The sequence below is a fragment of the Saimiri boliviensis genome, chromosome 2 (assembly GCF_048565385.1).
Source record: "Saimiri boliviensis isolate mSaiBol1 chromosome 2, mSaiBol1.pri, whole genome shotgun sequence".
In the NCBI taxonomy this organism is placed as follows: Eukaryota; Metazoa; Chordata; class Mammalia; order Primates; family Cebidae; genus Saimiri; species Saimiri boliviensis.
Genome location: NC_133450.1, coordinates 204688675 through 204706776, shown reverse-complemented (window position 1 = coordinate 204706776; position 18102 = coordinate 204688675).

The following is an 18102-nucleotide window of genomic DNA, read 5'->3' as shown; positions in this document are numbered from 1 at the left end:
ACGATCCATGGCCATGATATCAAGAAGACTGAAGTCTGATGGGGAAGGCAGACATGAACAAAACAATTATAATGCAAGACATGAAAAGGATACTAATAAAAATTGTAGGAATAACAAAAGGTAACCACTGATTCTCACTAAAAGTGCCAGTGGGAGGAGGAAATATATTAAATTAAAATTTATAGCATAAGTAGGATTTCAACATGTGATCAGAGCACAAAATAAATTAGCAGGAACAAAGACTTAGGAGTGGGAAAATCTGAGATATTCAGAGAATGGCCAATGGTTCAGGATTCCACAATAAATGGGATTGACTGCAAGTTGTTCCATACTAAGGATTTCAGATTTTATGCTGGAGGTGACAGTTGAACGAATTTAAGCGGGGAAGTGGTATTCTCGGTTAACTGTTTTAGAAATATCATCCTGGCAGCAGTGTTTAGAATCACCTAAAGAGAAGAAAAATAAGATCAACTCAGACAAGGATTTATCAGCTTCTTGGAGGCAAAGATTTATTTTCCTTATTTTTTGCATCATCAATGCCTAGTATTGTGCCTCGCACAAAGTATGATCTCACTAAACATTAAATGTTATTACTATAGCCTTAACAGCACAGCGTGTGAGTACAACAATGAAGTTTGATATTATTACAAGAAATTTCTGTAAATGTGTGGAACCGGTCTGGTCAGCAGAGGGATTTTTATTCTTCCTTCTCATCCTCAGCTTAGTTTATATTCAGGGGTGTGTCTAAACTTGTTGTATTTCCATTTAGGTTCAAAATAACAATGGTGCATATAATAAATTAAAATTTATAGGGAAAAGCAATTGTTCTAAGATTCTCATCATATGTAAAATTTTAGAAATAATGATGCAGAAACATCTATGAAGAAAAAACAGATGATTTGGATATGATAAAATTCTCTGTAAATATAGAAAGAAAACTATCTTTAAAAATTCACCAAGATAAGCAGGGGAAATACTCTTACAAAACATGGATGACTCAAAAGCAAATATTTATTTTAGAGAGTGTATGCTCTCATTCAGAGTTTGGGCTCTGCAGCCAGACTGCCGGAATTTGCAACTCTGTCTTATACTTTCAAGATCATCTTGGGTAAGAGACTTAAGTGGTCAATGTCCCAGTTTTCTCTTCTGTAAACAGGAGTTTGTAATATTTGTAAACTTATCTAGTTTATGAGTTGTTGCAAAGTGTTTAGAACAGTGCTTGGCATATAATAAGTACTAAATAAAATTTAGATGTTCTCTTCTTTTCTTTGTTTGAGACAGAGTCTTACTCTGTCGCTGAGGCTGGAGTGCAGTGGCATGATCTCGCTCACTGAAACCTCTGCCTCCGAGTTCAAGCAATTCTCTTGCCTCAGCCTCCTAAGTAGCTGGGGTTACAGGTATATGCCACCACACTCAGCTAATTTTTTTTTTTTTTTTTTGAGATGGAGTCTCACTCTGTCACCCAGGCTGGAGTGTAATGGCATGATCTCGGCTTACTGTAACCTCTGCCTCCCAGGTTCAAGCTATTCTCCTGCCTTGGCCTCCCGAGTAGCTGGGATTACAGGTGTCCGCCACCACATCCAGCTAATTTTTGCATTTTTAGTAGAGACAGGGTTTCACCCTGTTGGCCAGGCTGGTCTTGAACTCCTGACCTCAGGTGATCATCCCACCTTGGCCTCCCAAAGTGTTGAGATTACAGGTGTGAGCCACAGTGCCCAGCCTGGCAGCTATTTTTAAGTTAGTATTCTGAATGTGACAGAGATTGCTGTGTATTTCCCAATATCTGCTTTTTGCTAATATTAATAGAATCTAACTATAACTATGCAAATAACTGTCCAGAATGAACACCGCATCTTCCCACCTTTACTGCAGCTAAATGTGACCATGTGACTGGGGCCTGGCAAATGAGATGTAAGCAGAAGAGTCAAGTGGCAGCTTACGGAAAACTTTCTTTTTTTTTGAGACGGAGTTTTTTGCTCTTGTTACCCAGGCTGGAGTGCAATGGCGCCACCTTGGCTCACCGCAACCTCCGCCTCCTGGGTTCAGGCAATTCTCCTGCCTCAGCCTCCTGAGTAGCTGGGATTACAGGCATGCGCCACCATGCCCATCTAACTTTTTGTATTTTTAGTAGAGACGGGGTTTCACCATGTTGACCAGGATGGTCTCGATCTCTCGACCTCGTGATCCACCCGCCTCGGCCTCCCAAAGTGCTGGGATTACAGGCTTGAGCCACCGCGCCCGGCCCGGAAAACTTTCTTAATAGACAACTAGACATCTACTAGAGCTCAAAATTTTCAAGTATGAAATTGCTAAGGATTGTTGAGCTATAGAGCAGTAGAGAGTGTCAGCCACTACTGATGGATGTGTGAATTGGTATAATCACTTTGGAAAACAGTTTGGTGTTAGTCAATAAATGTGAAGATATGTATACTCAATAATCCAGAAATTTTTCCTAAATCTATATTCTAGAGAAGCATATATGTATACTAGGATACATATACAAGGATACTGTAGCAGCATTCTTTGTAATAGACAAAAATTATAATAACTCAAAGGTCCATCAACAGTTTAATGAATAAACTGAAGTATGTTAATACAACAGGATACTATTGTATCCAATTTAATTATCATATATAATTGAAATCATTATATATAATACATTGAATGAAATTGATGAAACTGAATCATTATATACCATACAACATCCATTGAATAGAAGAAGCAATAACCAAAGTAACACAAACACCAAGATTCAAAAATAGGCAAACTATGTCATCTAGAAAGGCATACTTGGATGAAACACTTTAAAGAAAAGCTAGGCAATGATTAACACAAAGTCGGAATTATAGTAATCTCTAGGTCTAGAGGGAGACTTCCTCTAGGGAGAGTTGTGATTAGAAAGGAAAAGCGGGCTTCTGAAATTCCAATGCTATTACTTCACTTGAGGGGAGGCTCCATTGATGTTCTCAAAATAATTTTTATAACTATACATTGTGGTATAGTTTCTATGTAAACATTATATTTCTATGTGAACATTACTTTTCTATGTGAACATTATATTTTACAATTTAAATTACATATATATATATTTATATATACATATATATATATATTTATATATATATATATATGGAGAGAGAGAGAGAGAGAGAGAGAGACAGACATTGTGCCTTTGGCCTTTGCTCCTTTTCAGTCCTTCCTCCATCCTGCTTCCTGAAACAGATACTGCCACCAGAGATCATGAAAACAAAGACCACTATACAGAAATAACAGAAAAATGAGCTGGTAGGAAGGTAAGTCCCAGAGGACTTAGTGGGGCAGAGTTACCATATCAGTTCTTAACCTTTGTACCTCTTGACTTCATTTACATGATAGAGAAATATATTTAATATTATCTTGGAATTTTCTGTTATTTACACAGGCCTGATTTTAACTAATACATCTTTATACTAGATTTTCAAAAAGATAGCCTGCCCAATAGAAAAATCACTTGCTCTCACACACACACAAACATACATAGATGCATACACATATATATAATACACACATACACAGGCACATGCATAATTAGGCAATTCATGGAAGAAGAAATCAAAAGGGTTCATAAACATCTAAAGCATGTTTAATCTCAGCAGTAGTTAGAGAAATGCAAATTAAAACAATATATTGCTTTTCAGAAATTTTGGCCAGGCTGATGATTTCATGCATCAGCCTGGCCAAAATTTCTGAAAAGCAATATATTCAGTACTGTTGGGCATTCAGGAAAATGATGATCCCTTTCTGATGCTGTTAATGTAAACTGCTATGCATTTTTGGAAGGAAAGTTGGCAATATCTATTAAATTTGAAATGTCCTTACAATGTGAGCCAGCAAGCCAAAACAAATCTATGCCACAGAAAGTATTCAAGAGCATATGTCAAGAATTCTTATTGCAACATTATTTGTCAGGTAAAAATCTGGAAACAATCTGTGTTAATCCATCAGTAATGGAATGTTTAGATAAATCATGGCACATAGTTACTGTAAAATATTATGCAGCTATTATAAAAAGTACTCATTTTGGCTGGGTGCAGTGGCTCATGCCTGTAATCCCACCACTTTGGGAGGCTGAGGCTGGAGGATCACAAGGTCAGGAGATCAAGACGATCCTGGTTAATATGGTGAAACCTCATCTCTACTACTACAAAAAAAAAAAAAAAAAAAAAAAAATACAAAAAATTAGCAGGGCATGGTGGCATGGGCCTGTAGCCCCAGCTACTCCAGAGGCTGAGGCAAGAGAATCACTTGAACCTGGGAGGCGGAGGTTGCAGTGACCCTAGATCATGCCACTGCACTCCAGCCTGGGCAGCAGAGTGAGACTTTGTCTAAAAAAAAAAAAAAAAGTACTAATTTTTATATATAATTAGCCAGTCAACTTTGTATATGCATATCTGAATAAATTTGTATGAACATACAACAAAGGATGAAAAGAATCGACCCAGACTGTTAATACTGGTTGCCTGGGAGTTGGGATGGGAATAGAAATTACTTTTTCTGTATACATCTTTGGATGGTTTTCCTGGTTATAGTGAGGATAAGCACGTGTTATTTTTGTCTTTTTGTTGTTGTTTGTTTGTTTTTGAGATGGAGTCTCATTCTGTTTGTTGCCCAAGCTGGAGTACAGTGGCACAATCTCAGCTCACTGCAACCTCCACCCTCCGGTTTCAAGTGCTTCTCCTGCCTCAGCCTCCCAAGTAGCTGGGATTACAGGCACACACCACCACCACATCCAGCTGATTTTTTTTTTTTTTTTTTTTAAAGTAAAGATGGGGTTTCACCACGTTGACTAGGCTGGTCTTGAACTCCTGACCTAAGGTGATCCACTCACTTTGGCATCTCAAAGTGCTGGGATTACAGGCATGAGCCACTGTGCCCAGCCAATTTTTGTAACTTTTACAATGATATTTAATTTAAAATTGATTTAAATAAAAGGTAGACATTGAAGAACACAGGATGATTAACGTACCTCAATGTTAGGTGAATATCTTTAAAACTGGTTATTGCCAAACATTAAATCCATATAACTGAAGCAAACGGCAACACCTGTACAAAATAAAGGAAGAAAATAAAGTGACTTATCCACTGAAAATTCAGTTAGTATTTGAACAATCAACTCAAAAGACACCCATGTGCTACTAAAATAAATAAATGCATGTGACTTCTTGCAATCTTCTGGGAAGGAGTTTAATACCAAGCCATTTCATGGAAAAAACAGGAGTTAAGAAATACGGAGAAAAGAATAATTATTCCTCATCAGGAGAGTCTAGCGATACTTAAATGCGGGTAGGTGAGGGAGCGGCTGTTAATTATGTTATAAAATCCACATGGGCCAATTGAAACTCAGGATCTTCCTGCCCCTCCTCAAATGTTCTTACGCTACCAAGACAGGAGCAACACCTAGCCAGACCCGAGGCACGTTTGCCTCCTCCCTCTTTCCGTGAACGCTAAATCCTCCCACTCTTGCCTCTGGAAGGCTTCTGCCCTCGCCCTCCCGCTAACCTTGCCGCGTTTTGCCCGGCCTCGCTGCCAATATGCGAGCCTCCATTCCCAAAGAAGCCCAGACTGGGTTGCAGGGTCTTCCCAACGCTTCACGCCCAGGTCTTTCCGGCCTTCCGCCGACTTCTCCACCGCCGCACTCCGCCCGGTGCCACCACGATTCTACTCACTCCCGAGGACCTCAGCGCTGCCCGGGCTGGGGCCTCAGAGCCTCACAAGCCTCAGCTCCCGAGGCTGCTGCCCGCTCGCGGACGGAAGTGCCCGGAGCCCAAAGGGCGGGCCAGGGGCAGGGCCTCGTCTGGCCAATAGAAGCACAGAATCCAAGCTCAGCGGTCACGTGTCCAGCGGGCGGGAATTTAACCCCGGGAAGACACGCCGAAGGCAATTTTACCTCAGGTAAGTCAGTGAGAGGCTGCAGGCAGGAGGGAGGGTGTTTTTTGAGGGCTGAGGGGCAGAAAAGATGGTATGGGACTAAAGAAATACGGCAGCTCAGGAGCCTCTGAAAAACACAGCGGTGAGGCCCCGCCGACGTGACTCTGTAGGGACAAAACCCCAGACCCACCGTCCACTTAACCTAATTAGGTGAGAGTAGAAGACGTGAAGGGCTGAGAGATACTGGTGAGACTTCAGCCCATCAACTAGAAAGTTGTGTGGGCTAAAGAAAAAGGGAAAATAGATGCACCTCACCGCCTCTGCCGTGTTACGTTTCTTTGTTTTAAGACAGAGTCTCCCTCTGTCGCCCAGGCTGGAGTGCAGTGGCGCCATCTTGGCTTACTGCAACCTCTGCCTCCTGGGTTCGAGCCGTCGTCCCGCCTCGGCCTCTGAGTCGCTGGGATTACTGGTGCCCGCCGCCACGCCCGGCTATATATATATATATATTATTTTTTCGAGGCAGTCTTGCCTTGTCGCTCAGGCTGGCTTGCAGTGTTATGATCTCGGCTCACTGCTACCTCTGCCTCCCAGGTTCAAGTGATTCTCCTGCCTCAGCCTCCCGAGTAGCTGGGATTACAGGCCCGCTTTACCACGCCAGGCTAATTTTTAAATTTTTAGTAGAGACGGGGTTTCACCATGTTGGCCAAGGCTGCTCCCAAACTCCTGACCTCAGGTGATCCGCTCGCCTCAGCCCCCCAAAGTGCTGGGATTACAGGGGTGAGCTACCTCGATGGGTGATCTTCTGTTTTTGTAAGTGTGGTTTTTAGGCGAGGGAGTGAAGACGGCAGAAAGCTCCTGATGCCTTAGGCTGCTGGGGAGAAGTGGGCAGGCAGACTGAAGATTCACGCTCACCTGTGAGTACTTTTAGATAATCCCGGGGCCCGGCCTGGCACAGTGGCTTGTGCCTGTAATCCCAGCACTTTGGGAGGCTGAGGTAGGAGGATTGCCTGAGCTCAGGAGTTCTAAATCAACCTGGCCAACATGGTGAAACCCGTCCCTATTAAAAATACAAAAATTAGCCTGGCACAGTGGCACCCGCCTGTAATCCCAGCTACTTGGGAAGCTGAGACAGGAGAATAGCTTGAACCCGGGAGCAGGAGGTTGCAGTGAGCAGAGATCACACCACTGCACTCCAGCCTGGGCGACAGAGGGAGACTCTGTCTCAAAAATAAATAAGTAAATACATAAAATAATAATAATCGCCATCATCATCATCTTGGGAAAGCTGACTTCCTGGCCTTGTGCCTGACCTCATTATGGTGTGCATTTCCATTTTGGCCCAGTAGATGTCAGTTAGGAAGTAGCACCAGAGAAATAAAATCTTTAGAAATAGGTAAGAAAAAATATTTGAGAATTGTTGCCATTCAAAAGCTGATAATTTTAAATTACCTTCTCCCTATCCATGATTTTGTTCATTTCCCCCATATCTTTGGTTTTAGAAAGAAGAGCAATCTATCTTTCTTGTATCCACCCACCCCTATTCGATTGATTTGATATTGGTATTGCAATGAAATAAACTTGATAAATGGAATTCTAAGAATGTATATAATATATGGCATCTTATTTAAGTAGTACATATTTAGCATCAATTTCAGTGGTTGACTTCAATACAAAGCTAATTATTTCTTAAGGTAATTGGTGAGGGTGATAAATATGAAGCTGATAGAAATACTAGGCTTCACAAGAAAATTTAATATAAATGCTGACAATAAGCTGAATGGGTTAAGTCGGTAGAGTTGAGTTTGTTGTTATCTTTTTGAAATGCCTTTTAGAATGAGATAATCAGTTTTTTCTGAAAGCACAACATCAAGAAATGGAATCCTAGAATCAGTATTTGCTTGAAAGATCAGTGATACACTAGATGAAAAAGATACAGAGGTTCAGTGGTTGGAAATATTCTCAGAGAAGTAACCATGAGTAAAATAATGCCATGTTGGTTTCGTTTAAGAGTGAAAGAGGGTGGCTACACTATATATTCTCCACACCATAGAATCTAAAAATATTAAAGACAATTCAGAGAACATATTTGGTTCATTTTAATTGGAAAACATTGTAATATCCAAAATCCTTCTGAGTCATTAATCAAATAATTGTGCTCTGGATGGTTTTTGTTTTGTTTTATTTTTGGTTTTGTTTTTGAGATAGAGTATGGCTCTGTTGCTTAGGCTGGAGTGCTCAGGCAAGATCTTGAGTCACTGCAACCTCCACCTCCCAGGCTCAAGTGATTCTTGTGCCTCAGCCTCTTGGGTAGCAGCGACTACAGGTACACACCACCATGCCCAGATAATTTTTGTATTTTTAGTAGAGATGGGGTTTCGTCATGTTGACCAAGCTGGTCTCAAACTCTTGACCTCAAGTGACCTTCCACCTTGGCCTCCCAAAGTACTGGGATTACAGGCGTGAGCCAACGCGGCTGACCTGGATTGTTTTAAGTTTGTTTTTAGTTTTTTTCTGAAAGCTTTAATTTTTTTTTTTAATTTATTTTTTTAAGACGGGGTCTAACCATGTTGGTCAGGCTGGTCTTGAACTCCTGACCTCAGGTGATCCGCCCGACTTGGCCTCCAAAGTGCTTGGATTACAGGCATGAGCCACCATGCCTGGCCAGTTTTTTTCTGAAAGTTTTTAAAAGTTTTACTGAAAGTTTTACACAGAAGTTACTCTGTCCTAAAGTAACTTCAAAGTTGTAATTCCTTGAGTTCTCAAGTAAATGAGAACCATCCTGGACTATTTCAGCATTCTAAATTTTACCTATTGCTTCATTAGATGGATTTGATTTACCAATATGCAATTGTTATTTTCCTCCAAATAAGTTAGCTACTAGAAAATTCTAACTTTAGGCTTCTTATTTTCTAAGTAAGAGAATAGAAACAATTTTGCAAACTGTTTCCCAATTTCCCAAATCCCCACTGTTTCAGCACAGAATTCTGCCTTTGGTTATCCAATTTCAAGACCACTTGCAAAATATGGTTAGTCTAGAAACACTGCTCTGGCAATCTTGTGAATTTCAACCTCTTTTGCAACAAAATGATCACATTAAATATATTTCCACCAACCAACTAACAGCTATATGGTTTAAACGATATGAAAAATATTCAATTTTACATCAATATACATTATTTTCATATTAGATTTAAAATTATAGTAAAGTATATTATTTTTACCAATGATTACCATTCAGAGCCTTTTTAAAAGTGAGTAAACCAGTTTTGTGATTAAGAGAGATTTTCTGCACTTGACTTGCTATTTTACCAATGCTAATTTTAATTTTTATATTTCCAGATGTTGAAATTTACACTGCTTTAAAAGAAAGAAGATATGTTTTCAGCATTCAAATATCATGCAATAGACTATTTATGTGAGGTAGAGTGCTAGTGGCTTACTGCCTATTTACTAAGCGTTATGATGGGAAAAGTGTTAACCACATTCAATATAGGTTGAGTATCCCTTATCTGAAATACTTAGGACCAGAAGTGTTTCAAATTTCTGAATTTTTTTCAGATTTTGGAATATTCTTATATATATAATGAGATATCTTGGAGATGGGACCCAAGTCTAAACACAAAATTTATTTATATTTTATATACACCTTATCCACATAGATTGAAGGTAATTTTATACAATATTTTGTGCATGAAACAAAATTTGTTTACGTTGAACCAACCATCAAAAAGCAAAAGTGCTGGTATCTTCGCCACCCAGGTGGCATCATATTGGCACTCAGAAAGTTTTGGATTTTGGATTTCAAATTTTTGGATTAGAGATACTCAGCTTATGTATGATAATTTTTTAGTAATCCTTAGATTGTTTATTAGTCTAATTACTTTGAGATTTATTTAAAATTATTTTCCACATTTAATATATCTTTAAAATGCCACTTTTGGAAGTAAATTATTAAATTAAAATAATCAAAAAATTAAAATCAAACAAAATGAATCTGAAGCTGTCAGGAGAAAAAAATGGAAACTCTTGGCAAGTTTGGGGTGATTTTGCTAACAATCTGGAGTGATCTTTCTTGAAAGGAGTAGAGAAAAAAGAATCCCAGTTATCTTTAGAAGATAATACTGATAGCATACATTGACCACTTTCTGTGGGACAGATACTTTGCCCCTCTGGATTAGAGTGGTGCAAAAGTAATTGCCATTAATTTACCAGTAGTTAATTAAAAGTAATGGGAAAAACCACAATTAGTTTTACACTATTCTGCTATCATTTTATTATCATAAGTACTTCGTGAGACAGATACTATTATTTTACAGGTTTTACATTTTACAGGTTAGAAAACTAGTTTCCAGAGAAGTTAAATAGCTTTTATAATGGTCAGAGCTAAGTTTTGAGCCCAGGCACATTGTTAGAAAACTAATTAGAATAGCCATCATAAACAGTCTGTTATTATTATGATTTTAGTTGACAAGTTAAATGTTTTTCTTTGTAACACTGACCCCATTTACCAAGGAAAAAAATTAGTGTAAAAAAACTGTGTGACATTTTACAGGAAATGAGAAAAACATTCAGGCATCTTCTGGTTCTATTATTCCCTCATAAGTGAGAAAAGCAAATGAGTAGTTAAAAGAGATGCATCATAGGAGTCAAAAGTCATAAGAAAATACATTTATGAATATATTGGCCACTTGCAAAATTAGTCTGTATTCAAACATCCTCAAACTATTTTTGCCCATGGTGTTTTAGTTTCCACTGGTATATGACACTCCGTGATATAATACAAATATGATACGAATCAGTGGCAAATCTTGCAAAAGAAGCAAGACTTCGTTAAGTTCATGAAAACAGTACTGAGGAACCGCTCAGATATTAAGTAAAGATATTATGAAGATCATGCAAAATTAGATCAGTTGACAGATAAGAGAAAGAGAATGGTTTGAATATCAAAAGAGTCAGAGATGCCTTGGGAAAATCTTCAAATATTCTCTAAAAACATCTTTTTCATGATCAAAGGTGAAGTAATGAGTAGTATCATGCATATCATCATATAATACAGTTTGTGGGAAATTATGGTAAAAAGTAATAATTTATAAGCTAATTATAAATGAAATTTTGTTATAAAACTTTTTATAACTTTCATATTTTAAATAAAATACTAATCAAACTTTTTTTCCTATTTACTGTGAATCTTTTAGTTGGTATAAAATTACCTTGTGATCTTTTTTTTCTTTACCACTTATTCTTGGATAATGACTTCTTATTTAATATGTTATAACACCTTCAGCGAACATCAAAAAGTCTTGTGAAATAATGCAAGAAACTAACATTTGTCCAAATACATAAAATAATGAATTCTGTGGGAAATTAGAGTCACTAAGGAAAGGCTTCATAGAAGAGATATTGCTTAACATGGGCCTTGAAAGAGGAATAGGATCTCTATAGAGAAGAATAGCAGGGCATTTTTAGAGGTACAGTGAAGACCATGTTGTTAACCAGGAAGTGACCACTGAATGTTAAGGGAGGTGGTGAAGAGACTAGTCTATTTAGAGAGAATAAATAAAATAAAAAATAAAAAATAGAATAGTTAGAGTAATGGAAGATAAAGTTTGAAAGCAAAGGCAGAGCCTAATTTAAAGAGAACACTGACTCATTTATGGACTTAGTAACTGATTTAACATTCCTTTAAATTAACAGTTTCCTTGTACATAGATAGATAGATGCTCTGTTGCCAGACTAGAGTGAGGTGGTAAGATCTCGGCTTACTGCAACCTCCACCTCCCGGTTCAAGCAATTCTCCTGCCTCAGCCTCCTGAGTAACTGGGATTACAGGCACATGTCAGCACGCCCAGCTAATTTTTGTATTTTTAGTAGAGACAGGGTTTCACCATGTTGTCCAGGATGGTCTCAAACTCCTGACCTCATGATCTGCCTGCCTCAGCCTCCCAAAGTGCTGGAATTACAGGCGCGAACCACTGCATCTGGCCTATTAGGTATATTTTTAAAAATTAGAAATGAATTTGCTGGTTGTAACAAAAGAAATAATGCAAAGATAAAACGAAAGTTAAAACATCCACATTGCACTGTTTAGTGAAAAAAGCACATTACTAAGTGATATGTAAATGATGCGATTCTGTTTTTTGTCAAGTACTTACACATGCATTTTAGCTTAAGCTAGAAAAAATATCTGCAGGAGAATACATCAAACTACTACTGATATTACAAGGGGCCTTGACTTTCTTAGTTATGTGGTTCTGTGTATCTGATACAGGAATACCTCAGCAACAGCAAATATCACAATAAAGTCAGTCACACGAATTTTTTGATTTCCCAGTGCATATAAAAATTATGTTTATTCTTGGAAGGCTGAAGCAGGCAAATCACCGGTCAGGAGTTTGAGACCAGTCTGGTCAACATGGTGAAACCCCATCTCTACTAAAATACAAAAATCAGCTGGGCATGGTGGTGGGCATCTGTAATCCCAGCTGCTCAAGAGACTAAGGCAGGAGAATAGCTTGAACCCAGGAAGCGAAGGTTGCAGTGAGCCAAGATTGTGCCATTGCACTCCAGCCTGGGTGACAAGAGAAAGACTCTGTCTCAAAAAAAAAAGTTATGTTTATACTATACTATAGCCCATTAAGTACAATAGCAATATGTCTTTAAAAAGATATACCTTAGTTTAAAAATTACCATGGATATACCTTAATTTAAAAATACTTTATTGCTAAAAAATGATAAGAATTACCTGAGTCTTTAGTGAGTCATAATCCTTTTGCTGGTGGAGTGTCTTGCCTTGATGTTGACGGCTGCTGACTGATCAGAGTGGTGGCTGTGGCAATTTCTTAAGGCAACAATGAAGTTTGCTACCTCAATTGAGTCTTTGATTCACCAAAGATTTATGCAGCATGCAATGCTGTTTGATAGCATTTTACTCACAGAACTTCTTTGAAAATTAGACTCAATCCTCTAAAACTCTGCTGTTGCTTTATCAACTAAGTTTATGGAATATTCTCAATACTTTGTTGTCATTTTAACAATGTTTATAGGATCTTCACCAGGAGTAGATTCCATTTCAAGAAACCCCTTGCTTTGCTCATCCGTAGGAAGCAACTCCTCATCTGTTCATGTTTTATCATGAGATTGCAGTAATTCAACCATACCTTCAGCATCCATTTTTAATTCAAATTATCTTGCTATTTCTATCACATCTATAGTTATGTACTTCCTCCACTGAAGTCTTGAATTCCTGAAACTCATCTATGCAGGTTGGAATCAACTTCTTTCAAACTTCTGTTCATGTTGTTGTTTTGGCCTCCTCTGATGATCACAAATATTCTTAATGGCATGCGGAATCATTCTCCTTTCTCAAAGGACTTTGCCTAGATCTATCAGAGGAATCACCATCTGTGGCAGCTATATCCTTACAAAATATATGTATTTCCATAAGACCTTAAAGTTGAAATGACTCCTTGATCCCTAGGCTGCAGAATAGATATTGCATTAGCAGGTGTAAAAATATCAATCTCCTTGTACATCTCCATCAGAGCTCTTGGGTGGCCAGATACATTGTCACCAAGCAGTAATATTTTGAAAGCAATCCTTTTTTTTCTTTCTGAGCAGTAGGTCTCAACAATGGGCTTAAAATATTCAGTAAACCATGTTGTAAATACATGTGCCATCATCCAGGCTTTGTTCCATTTATAGAGCATAGACTGGGTAGATTTAGTATTCTTCAGGGCCCTGGGATTTTCAGTATGGTAAATAAGCATTAGTTTCAACTTAAAATCACCAACTGCATTAGCTTCTAGCAAGAGTCAGCTTGTCCTTTGAAGCTTTGAAACCAGGCATTGACTTCTCTCTAGCTATGAAAGTCCTTATTGGCATCTTCTTCTAACAGAGGCTGTTTTTTCAGAACACATACAAAATTTATCAGTTAATTTGCTGTCTTATATGGTGCAGTTTATGCCACCCACAAACAATTACAATGGTAACTAACATCAAAGACCACTGACCACAGATCATCATAACAGATAGAATAATAATGGAAAAGTTTCAAATGTTGGGATGGTTACCAAAATGTGACACAGGAAGTGAGCACATGCTTTTGGAAAAATGGCACAGATAGATTTACTCAACACAGGATTGCACAAAAGCTTGAATTTATAAAACAAAAATATCTGCAGAGCACAATAGAACAAAGCACAATAAAGTAACAGTGTGCCTGTTTTTTATAAGGAGCATGTATTACTTTTAAAGAAAAATCATATAAGTTTCAAAGTATAGAGAATTTTAATATATTCTGAATATTGACAGATACATAGTAAATGTTAAAAGATTTTCTAATCTTTCTTCCACAGAATGTAGTTAGAAAGAAGTTTTGTAGAGATGCTTTATTGCTTCGAATCCCTTCGTGTTTATATCAAGATGAAAGTTACCATATAGCAGTTACTGATAATAAATTTAGGAGGCCATGGACAAGAGGTATGTTTGTTTTCATTTCTTAAAAATGTGTTTAAAAAGCCATTTCAGAGTTCAGCACAGTAAATTATTAAGAATATGCAATGCTTTACTAATTAAAAACTCATTGTATCTGTTCATGTCAGGATTCCAAGAAGTTAACAACAATATTTTTATTATAGAATTTAGATAACTAAATAAAGAATTGGAAAGCTTATATTTGACATGAATAAACCAAATAAAAGATATGCAGATGATGAAGACTTAAAATAGTCTAACATTGTAAACATTTGTTGTATTATAATAGAATTTTTCTTGATTATCTGAGGCCTACTTTAAGTTGTAATGGCACACTGAATATAAAATTATTTTTAAGTATATATGTATAAAATAGTTTTTTGTTTATATCAAGTCATGGACAAGAAAAGAAGTAGCCTCCTTGAGAAGTCAAGTCAGTTAACAGCATTTATTTGGTATATATCACATATCAAACACTGTTATAAGTACTAAGGACACAGTAACTTAAAAGACATAGAAGTAGTCTCTACCCTCAGTGGGTTTTAGACTGGTAAAGAGGATACAGCAATAAAACCATTAAACATATAAACCAGTATCTGATATTGCTAAATGTATAGAGAAGAGACAGTAATGCTAAGTGATATGAAATTTCGGGATTAGGGAGTGCTACTTCCTAAGATGGTTAGGGAAATGTCTCTCCGAAGAGGAGGACATTTGAGTTGAGACCTGAATGACGAGAAAGTGACAACCATGAAAAATATGGGACAAAGCCTTTCAAGCAAATGCAAAGTTCCTGACTCAAGAATGAACTTGATGTGTGTAAGGACCAGAAAATTAAACTATTGGGCCTGGGTAATAAAAAGGGGACTAAGAAGTAGGCAATTTCTGAATAAGGATTTGTAGGTTGTAACAGGGAATTTATTTATTTATTTATTTTTATTTTGGCTACAATAAACTGAATGTTTGTGTCCCTCAAAATTTATATTTGTAGGTGGGGCCTTTGGGAGGTAATTAGGACATGAGGATGGAGTCCTCATGAAAGGGATTACTACCTTTATAAAAGAGACCCCAAGAAGCTCCCTTGACCTTTCTGCCATGTGAGTCAGGCAAGAAAACAGCCACCTATGAACCAGGAAGTGGGCCCTCCCTAGACACTGAATCTTCTGGTGCCTTGATCTTGGACTTCCCAGCCTCCAAAGCTATAAGAAATGAATGTTTGTTGTTTGAGCCACCCAGTCTATGGTATTTTTATTATAGCAGCCTAGACTGATTAACACAATTGTGGACATGGGAAGTCACTGGATGATTTTAAGAAAGAGAATGATATAACCTGATTTATGCTGTAGAAAGATAGTTATAATTGTCTGGAGGATAGAAAGAAGAGGTTGGGGATTAGGAGTAAAGAGTAGAGACAGGAAAATCTATCAGGGAACTATTGTAGTATCCCAGAATCTCAGCTCTGGATAAAAGATTATAGTGTCTTGGACAAGGCTTATAGTAATGGAGATGTGAGATGTGCTTAAAATCGAGCTTATTTTAGAAATTGTCAACAGTGAAGGGGTTACAAAATAGAAGAACAAAGAAATTCTTCTAGGTTTTTGAGTAGAGAAACTGAGTAGATGACAGTACCATTTCCTAAAATAGTGAAAGGTTTATAGAGAAGCCAATTTGTGGTCAGAGTCAATAGCTCTGCTTTGGCCAGATTATTAGGCATCTAAATTGAATCATTAAGAAGGCAATTGGTTATATTAATTTTGAGCACAGCTGCTCAGGACAGTTCTCTGGGTAGACTTGGCCTCCTTTTCTCACTTGAAGTTCTTAGGAATAACTATAAAATGTGCTAGGAATGCAACATTCTGAGATAGAGAGAGAACTGGCCAGAACAGCCTAGGCTCTTGCCAGTCTTCCCCTACCACAAAAACAGGATGTCCTTCAATGTTTTAGCCCAGTGTGTCCTTTGACCTCAGAATATCAAACCCAGGTGGACTGCTTTCTGGGGTTCTTTAGCTGCTGTGTAAGTGCGACACATGAAGACTCCATCTGCCCCAGGCAGCTTTCCTAAGCCTTAGGGGATCAGTTCACAATGAATCCTAGGCTTCTGCTGTCCCTTGCTATCTATCTGTAAGTAATAAATCCACTTCATGTAACTTCCTGTATATGGATGTTCTGTCTCACCCATACTCAGACAAGTTGGTAATCAGTACACAGCTACCCTGCTTCACAAGCTGGAGTGTCAAATTGGAGTTTTCAATATGTAAATGAAACCAGATGAAGTCACTGAGAGCATGAGTGTAAATAGATTAGAAGGCCCAGGACAGAGCCTTGGAAGACTCCAATAAAAGTCTGATATAAAAGGAGTTACCTAAGAAGCAAGATAGGAAAATCAAATCATTCTGGTGTTGTAGAATTCTGAAGAAGAAATTACTTCAAGAAGGAAGTAGTAGTCCAATGCATTGGGTTCCTGTTAAAAGGTCAAGTTATCTGAGGATAATGAGTTGACCATTAGCTTGACTAAATATAGGTCACTGATAACTTTGTTAAGAGTGGTTTCCCTGGAATATTGGTTATTAATATGATTAGAATATAATTGGAGTGTGATCGGAATATATTGGAATATGATTGGAGTATGTTGTGAAGATAATGGGAAGTGAGAAATGAGAGTAAATTTGACTATTTTGGAGAATTTGGCTATGAAGGAAAATTTTAAATGAGGCACTAACTTATGGGAGAAGTAAAGAGTTATTCTTTTCTGTTTTTGTTTTTGATGTGTGACTTTTTAAAAAATACGTGATGAGAGAGACTGTAAAGTGTTTGCCAACAGAAATAATTTTGGTAAAAAGAGAATAGGATAATGCAGGAAAGAAAAAGTATAACAGGAGTAAAAGGGGATAGGATCAAGAGCACAGTTAGATAAGTTAGTATTCAGTAGGAAATAAAATAATTCTTCCCCTGTGTGGATACAAAGATAGGGTTTGCAGGTACTTATGCCAGTAGGTTGGTAGAATGGGTGGTGGAAAATGAGGTAGTTCTCTCTATCAGTTTTCTCTGTAAAGGTAAGGTCATGCACTGAAAGTGGATAATGGAATGAACACTGAATATTTAAGGGGGTAATGTATGAATTAACTAAAGAGCAAGAAAGCCAGTTTTGTTTTTGTTTCTTGTTTTTTTTTTTTTATTTTTTATTTATTTATTTATGGCATTTTAGGTTTTGGGGTACATGTGTAGAGCATGCAAGATTGTTGCATAGGTACACACGTGGCAGTGTGATTTGCTGCCTTTCTCCCCATCACCTATATCTGGCATTTCTCCCCATGCTATCTCTCCCCAACTCCCCACCCCCCACTGTCCCTCCCCTATTTCCCCCCAACAGACCCCAGTGTATGATGCTCCCCTCCCTGTGTCTCTGTGGTCAAGAAGGCCAGTTTTATTAGGGGGTATACTATTATCATCTGTCAATGTTGGGTGGCCATTTGAAATTTATGGTTGTAATTTGAAATGAGTTCCTTTAGCGTGGCTGGGTGATTTTTTTTTCCAGTAATTGTCAGCTGTTTTAGTGTACATACACAGAAAGTGTAGAGTAGGGGTTGTCCTAAGTTGGTATAAGAGAAGGAGAGGCAAGGGAATCAGGAGTCTTTGAAAGCAATGGTTATGGGACTGACTATGGAACCTAAACTGTTCTAAGCAATTTGCATGCCACTTTACATTTAATCTTTACCGCAACAC